The sequence below is a fragment of the Engraulis encrasicolus genome, chromosome 2 (assembly GCF_034702125.1).
Source record: "Engraulis encrasicolus isolate BLACKSEA-1 chromosome 2, IST_EnEncr_1.0, whole genome shotgun sequence".
Classification (NCBI taxonomy): domain Eukaryota; kingdom Metazoa; phylum Chordata; class Actinopteri; order Clupeiformes; family Engraulidae; genus Engraulis; species Engraulis encrasicolus.
Genome location: NC_085858.1, coordinates 4,511,540 through 4,519,039, shown reverse-complemented (window position 1 = coordinate 4,519,039; position 7,500 = coordinate 4,511,540).

The following is a 7,500-nucleotide window of genomic DNA, read 5'->3' as shown; positions in this document are numbered from 1 at the left end:
ACTTTCCACAGGAGACCAGCACCCTGTATACCTTCCACAGTAGACCAACACCCTGTAGTATACCTTCCACAGGAGACCAGCACCCTGTATAGTATACCTTCCACAGGAGACCAGCACCCTGTATAGTATACCTTCCACAGGAGACCAGCACCCTGTATAGTATACCTTCCACAGTAGACCAGCACCTTGCATGTTCCACAGGAGACCAGCACCCTGTATACCTTCCACAGGAGACCAACACCCTGTATACGATCCAGAGTAGACCAGCACCCTGTATAGTATACCTTCCACAGGAGACCAACACCCTGTATACGATCCAGAGTAGACCAGCACCTTGCATGTTCCACAGGAGACCAGCACCCTGTATACGTTCCACAGGAGACTAGCTTCCTAATCCTGAAAAAAGCTTTAGAGAATAGCAGCACTCATCCCTGCGAGCCCTCATTCCTGCAAGGTAGCTACTACACGAGAGAAAAGAGGAGATACCACCAGTGCTATGACTCTACAGTACTTACTTCCCTTTTCAAGGTAAGAGAGAAAAAGAGACGCCACCAGCAGCATCATGCTTCTACAGTACTGTACTTCCCCTTCTAAGGTGCAGTAAGAGAGAAGAAGAGTGCTACCGTACGCCTCCAGCATTATGCTCCTATACGAGATGTACGAGAGAAAAGGGGAAAGCCACCAGCACCACTCTATAGGCTATTTCCCCCTGCCTGTGAGGCTGACAACTGTAAGAGAAAAGAAGCCAGCAGTGCCATGCTTCTACAGAACTCAACTCACCTCTGCACGGTAGGAGAGAAAAAGACATGCTACCAGTGCTATGGTCCTACAGAAGGCTATTTCTAGAGGTATCAAAAGTAAAAAATAAAAGTTAAAACAATGAACATTTTTTTCCCCAACAGGCAACTTATCTGAGTGAAAAATAGACCTGTGTACCATACCATCAGCGGACTCTGTGCTGGTTGGATCAGGTTTGTGGTGAATCCTTGTTAGGTTTTCAGTGTTTTTCACTAGCAGCAGTCCATTTACTGTAGGCCTACCTAATTCGGTACAATGAAGTAAATGGTGCAACAGCCATATCAAGCGCATTGTACGTCAACACCTTAAGTTTACTTTTACTTTTACTTTTACTTTTACTTTTACTTTTACTTTTACGTTTGGCACCTCTGGCTATTTCTTTCAGCTAGGTATAGAGAAGAAGAGTTCTCTTCTAAGCCACCCGCGCCCTGCTCCATACTACCCTGCAAGGCAATATAAGGAAGAAGAGGAGAAGCCATTCCCGAAACAAAAGGGTTGTTCTGCAGTCAAGTGCTTTAAAGATGAGTGATTCATTCTCTTTCTTTCTTTTTTTTTCGTTTTCTCCTTTCAGGATTGCAGTAATTTTCTAAAATGTCTCCCCCAAGGACAGCTATAACGGCTGCTGTGTCACCAGAGTGTGTCACCAGAGTGTGTCACCGTGGTATGTGTGTGGAGGGACATAATGAGCTAATCTCACTCATAGCTGAACAGATTGGCCTAATATCTTCTACCACTGTGTTACTGCCTTCAAATAAAGATGGTAGTAAAAAAAAGATTGTTTTAGTTAGTTATCCTCAGTGTGAGAGGCAACAGGCTCCACATTCCAATGCTTGTACACGCTGCATTCCAAAACGAGACAATAGTTTTAAAAATGCAATAAAATTCACATTTGAAAATCCTGACAATCCTTTAATTACACAATCTTGCAAATGCAGGAAACTTCACATTTCATACTTAAACGTTACACCATCTTAATACTCAATACACAATACATAATCATGAAGATCTTCTGTTTAGTTTGTCACATTGGGAGGCAAGACGTTCCAAATGCCTGTACATGGTTCATACAGTTAGTCTTACAAATGCAGCAAATTTCACATTTCATACCTAAACGGTACATAGGCTACACAATCAGTCTTAGAAGTGCAATAAAAACAATTTCACAACCCCATTTGAAGATCCCGAGCTTAGCTAGTCAAAGTAGGAGGTAAAAGGCTCCACATTCCAAATGTCTGTACAGTGCTCTTCATACCTTAACTGTAGACAATGATCTTAAAAATGCAATTTAATGGACTTTTCATTAGGCCATTTGATAATGAGATGCATTGTAGCAAGCACACCTGCTCTTGGCCTTTCACTGTAGACTATTCAATATTGGTTGATCTTAACTTAACTCAGCATCATATCTGGCTTCAAATGGTGCAGGTGGTGCAGAGATTCACACTTCATAGAGTTTCACACCAAAACCTCGATTATGTTCATGTAGGCCTACATATAGGCCTCCTACAGACAGTGAATATTTTAGATTTGTTTCAACAATACAATGAACAATAAATACCGGTATACCAGGGGAAAACATTTATTTATTAATTTATGTATTTATTTATTTACATAATGGACACCATATGATTCATATGTAGATGTGTGCAATCCCAAGGGATGTAAAGATCTTTTGCCCAATGGAGCCGATTTGCATTTCAAATGAGAGAACTCAATCAATTGCAGTGAAGCAGGGTCATATCAGGCATATAAATCAGCTTTGAACACAGGCAATGCAATTTAAACTTTGCAAGATCCATCACGTGCCCCCTGCGTGATTCCAGTCTGAGTGCTGTTGAAGCAACAATTTTGGAATTTGAAAATCATACAGAATGAGTGATTTTTTTGGTCAGTCTCTGATTACATATCGCCTTTAAAAGAGACCTTTCTAACATTTTTTTTTTTCAAAGCAAAAGTTATGAGCACCAAAGGCCCACTAAAGCCTTTAAAAGCTTTAGCACTTCGAGGACGATGGCACTAAATTGCATGCTTTTTGTGCGCGTGTGTGTGTGTGTGTGCGTCTGCGTCTGCGTGTGCGTGTGCGTGTGTGTGTGTGTGTGTGTGTGTGTGTGTGTGTGTGTGTGTGTGTGTGTGTGTGTGTGTGTGCTAACTCGTAAACCATAATCATGACAAAATGTCAGGTGGCTTGTCAGAAGCACACGACCTCCTTCCTTATAGTGCGGTGTGTCTGTGTGGGTTTTTTGTGTTTTTGCGTGTGTGCATTGGGAGCTCTCAGCAGGGTTGTCCATTAAGGCACAGTAACGTCTCTACATTATACTCTCCTGTCTAAACCTCGAGCCAAGCCAAGAGTACATCTAAAAACCCACAGTAAGGCTGCTCTCAGCTCAGTCCATGCAGTGGCGGTTCTACCCATTTGGGTGCCCGAAGCAAAATATAGACATGGGGCCCTTTTTACCATCTACCATGGCAAGGCCGACTATTAGGGGCCCCTACACTGGGCAGTTATAATGGGGTCGTTTTGGGTAGGGTCGCACATCCAAAGTCACTTGTTGCCGGTGCTAGACAAAAGTGTCAGACAGTTATGCCTTGTCATGCCTGATGAAGATCCAGAGTGATCCAAATGTTGCTATATTAATTAAATAAAGGGTTTTTTTAAGCTTATTCCACATTGTGCAGGCCTACCCCCTTGAACAGTTTGGGTGGGGCCCTAGGCAGTTGCCTTGTCTGCCTTTTGGTTAATCCGACTCTGAGTCCATGAGCTGCTGTAGCCTGGCTTCACACCTATTTTTGATTTGAATATGAATGGAGCAGTTCAGTAATATAATATCAATATATACATATAGCCTATATATAGTTCCATTTATACAGCCATATGAAAAACACATTTCGTACCACTCATTTTTCCCATTTCCTGTACAAACCATATAGCCAGACCTTGAAAGGACTCGGAGCATCTAAGAAAACATGGTATAGCCTACCAAACACACACACACACACACACACACACACACACACACACACACACACACACACACACACACACACACACACACACACGCACACACACACACACACACACACACACACGCACATATGCACACATGCACGCACGCACACACACACGCACACACACACAGACACACACACACACACACACACACACACACACACACACACACACACACACACACACACACACACACACACACACACACACACACACACCATATCAACAACCAATATACTCATTTGACCAAAATGGAAATCAGTTGAACAATTTACTGGTTGGCGTTCAAGGCTCAAATGAGCAGTGGCAATTGATAAGTCGATAATAACAATAGCAGTAGGAGGATGCATAGGGTGAAAGACATGACGTGTTCCTACGATTTGTTTTAGTAGGAATGGTTAAAATTTTAAAATAGACTCACAGCATACTTAAATACATTATCTGTTTAGAAACCAAACGCAATTTATTTTTGATAGAATAATGAGCGTATAAAGGTAAAACATGTCGGTAACACTTTATTTTAGTGTTATATTAGCACTAATACAATATTAATGCATGTATGTATACTGTATAAGTAACTTGTAAGGCAAGTATTGTGCAAAATTTTGTTAAGCATGTATTCGCAAATGCGTTGTTCATGCAAGATTAGGGATTTAATACCAATATAACCTTAGTAAGGACGCTTGCGTTTCCTGAATTGTCAAGTTGCACAACGGACATTTGAGGAGCCATTTTGTTTATTTGTGTCAGAAGACCATGTCAAAGGAAATGACACCACACAGAAGGACCCCTGATCTGTTTTATGACCAGTTGTGTAACCTTTCTTGAAATCTGCTTCATTTAACATTTTTTGAGCATGGTCAGGTGTGTTTATAGTTGCATGTCAAATACAACAACATTAAGCATTTAAAATTCAAAATTCCTGTCAAAAGTAAGTGTTCATTTTAAAAACGTGTTTGAAATCTCAACAACAAATCTCAAACTTCGATAGCTTTCCATCAGAAGGCTTGCAAAGTTTAGATGAAACTTTTGCCATGTCAAATGTTGCAACATCTCACACCATTTGACATACCCTATTACATTGCTGTTACATAGTGTGACTATGAAATCTCAAATGTTGACCTAAACCTAAACTTTTACCTAAAGCAACACATTTTGTATGTTGGTGTTGCGCCATATGAAAATGTCAACATACAAATACATTCGGCTTGCTTGTTAGGGTACCCAATAATTGCTATATAATTTGTCTTCACAACATGAGCAAGTTTGAAAGAGAACGTCATAATTAAATATTAAAATTGCTCTACAGAAGAAACCAATCCAGCAATCCAACCAATTATGATATGGAAAATACTGGTTGCACCAATTGATACAGACTACATTCAGTAACTGTTTGCATACATACATTTGTGAATGAATATTTTATATTTCTCATTCCACTTTGCATTTTTTGGGGCAATCTGTCTTTACTTTTTCAAAAAAGAATATTGAATCACAATTTGAAACTCCACTAAACTAACATAGATACAAAATAGAGACTTGTGAAAACCTGCTGGAAGCTTTTAAAATGCTTAAAGAATATTTTTTGAATTCCGGGTCATACAGACCCTTATTTGTCACTGTCCCACTTACGTCCAAAGATGTGGATGGAGTATGAAATAGTAAATGCGTGGACAAAAATAGAGTTCCAATGCAGATCTTAACACTCTCTCACTCTCAACACTGAAATTGGAAAGAAAAACGAATGCTTGAAAATGACTTATGACTGGCGGTACATCAAGGGAACCAGTACAAACATAGTTGTATGTAAATGTACTGTAGGTTAAAATCACAAAAGAGCAGAGGCTCTGGATGGGGCAGAATATCCAAGATTATAAAGCAGACTACCGTTTAGAGGGGCCTACAGTATGCCAAATACTCCTATGAATAAAGCATCTGCTAAATGAATATATGCAAATGCAAGAAAGTATATGCCCAGATCTGTCACTGTGTGTGTGTGTGCGTGTGCGTGTGCGTGTGCGTGTGCGTGTGCGTGTGCGTGTGTGTGTGTGTGTGTGTGTGCGTATGTGCGTGAGTATGTACGTACGTGCGTACGTGTGGATATCCAGAGGTTAATTAGGCTAAGCAGGCATTATATCAGAGAATACATTCAAGTCATTTCCTATTCAGGAAGTGAGCCTCCTGTGACAGGGAACACTGAATTGATTATGTTACGAAACACCAATCTTTTGAGGGCCACGGTGCATTATCAAATAGTTGGCATGAATTAGCCTTTGGTGGAAAGTTGAAAACTGGCCATATCAAAGATGTACAGGATAGGCTCAGTAGCACACATAAACATTGCGTCACGCTGTGTTTCTATGCAATCTGGTAATCGATTGGAAGGCAACCAACATCTGTTGTGAATAAATGCATGAGAACTAACTCCCCACTGCTGTCATTATAAATGCAGCTCATCCATTGGCAGGACTGCAGAGCTTACACAGTGCACATGGCTGGACTGGTCATCTGGCATATAGGGCATGTCCCCAGTGCCCCCAGTCCTCAGGGGCCCATGCTTATGTTTTTTGTTTGTATTTGTTTATATTTGTTTTTTTTTGTTTGCTTGTTTCTTTCTTTCTTTCTTTCTTTCTTTCTTTCTTTCTTTCTTTCTTTCTTTCTTTCTTTCTTTCTTTCTTTCTTTCTTTCTTTCTTTCTTTCTTTATTTCTTTCTTTCTTTCTTTCTTTCTTTCTTTCTTTCTTTCTCTGAGACCAGACCATAATTTAGATGCAGAAGCCCAGTGGTGCACCCTTAATAAAAGCCTACACAGTGGACACAGTGGACCCATCATAATTATAGGCCTAACCGCAGAAATACACCAGCAGCGATCTGAGCGAGTCGCGCGACGGAAGTAATTGACTTTGTATTGAGTCGAGAGACAAAAGCGATTCTGGAGACTAGAGCGATTTGCGCGACCAGCGCGACAATTTGAAGTTGAAATCTTTTCAACTTTCTATGACGCGGTTCGGCGACAAGCCGCGACAGCCAATGACTGTATAGAGGTCAGTGACCACAGCCAATGGGAATGCTTGAATGCTTTGCCTTCTGCCTGTACGGACATACTCTAGTCTCCTCAATCTCTCGTATCGCTTGCTGCTACACTCTGTCGCTTGAATCGCGTCGCCGCTGGTGTATCTCTGCGGTAATACAGCAAGGGGGGTGTGGGGCTGGTCTCTGCCAAAAGAAAATGCCCCAAAATGTATTGTTTTTGTCCCCAGTCCAGCCCTGACAGTTCAGCACTTCACACTGGGCCAAGCTGATCTGCGACGCCTGCCATCCTGGTCACAGTACTGGGCCAAGCTGATCTGCGACGCCTGCCATCCTGGTCACAGTAAATGTCACCGGACCTCCATGGGACACGGCCAGCTGTGTGGAGGGGACACGTGAGGCAGGTGGCTTTGTCCTGCCTGTCACATACATGCTAACGGTGAAGGCGGGTGTCCACTTAGCAAGGCAATATGAGGGCTGACAATGGGGGGGGGGGGGGGGGGGGGGGGGGGGGGGGGGGGGGGGGGGGGGGGGGGGGGGGGGGGGGGGGGGGGGGGGGGGGGGTATCCACTTAACAAGGCAGTGGAAGAGCTAACGATGAGTGGGGGGATCCACTTAAGGCATTTACACTTACCCCAAAATACATTTTGGGGCATTTTCTTTTGGC